Source organism: Photinus pyralis, unplaced genomic scaffold (genome assembly GCF_008802855.1).
Source record: "Photinus pyralis isolate 1611_PpyrPB1 unplaced genomic scaffold, Ppyr1.3 Ppyr1.4_LG1, whole genome shotgun sequence".
Taxonomy (NCBI): Eukaryota; Metazoa; Arthropoda; class Insecta; order Coleoptera; family Lampyridae; genus Photinus; species Photinus pyralis.
In genome coordinates, this window is record NW_022170249.1 from 51,643,725 (window position 1) to 51,644,806 (window position 1,082).

Below are 1,082 nucleotides of genomic sequence, written 5' to 3' on the forward strand. Positions count from 1 at the left end.
GGGCATGAACAAATTTGGTACTTCTCTTTCATCTTAGTAAACGCCGCCGAACTGATTTCACTGAAAGAGGCGGTATATTGGAATTGTTCAATAAATTGTTTCTGTTGTGACCTAATTTCGTTCAATCGATCCAAGGGTTTATAAATTGTTCTATTAGTATTATTACGGTCGCTCAATTTGCTACATTTTTGAATTGATTTATTTCAACTAATGGCAGACGATAAAGGGGGATATACGATCTTCTTTGAAAACTTTGCGAGAACAGGAATGAAAACTGAGCGCCGCTGTTGCAATGGATTTCATTCATGTAAATAAGTTCATTAATTTTGATTAGTCGTGCGCGCTCATTCTGTTTAAGCCGGGCCGTAATCCCGAACACTTTCAATTACAGTGTATAATGAATGATTTCTAACCGAACTCCTAATCTCGCTCTATCGTAATGTAACGCATTACACATTAAATAAGCATATAATTATCCAGATTAATTTATAATTGATGTAACTTGAGCGAGTGCGGCGGTGGTCTTGAATAGAGTTTGAAACAGAAGCTTTTAATAAAAACAGTTTTGAAAATTAGCATACATTACATTGAGTAGTTTAAGTGTTTTTAGGTCAAATGGAATCTGTGAAAAAAATAAATCAGAACCTTCTTCTAGCTAGAGTACTGAAATTCAAAGTGTCAGCAATTAGTCATCTTCGAGTTGAAATGATGATACCTTATTATATAAAAAGTAAACCATTAAACCCTCCTACTGTAGGAAGTAAAAAAAATTACTTTTTTTTAAAAGGTAGCTCATTACAATTCCACGTAAATTTGTATACTTATACCTATTATGTATAATGTTTTATACCTAAATAAACTACGCGTTTTTGACATTTTAATTTTTTTGTCAAAAATGACGTTTGCAGCCCAAATCATAAGTGACAATTTGTTTCCTATATGACATTGGGGTTAGGATCCTTTTAGATGTTTCCATTTAGTAGACTATGTTGATATTATTACAGAATATTCAATAAAAAAGTATAGGTTTCTATTGCGGCGAACTTCGGTAGTAAGTCCGCACACAAATGGCATGAAAAATT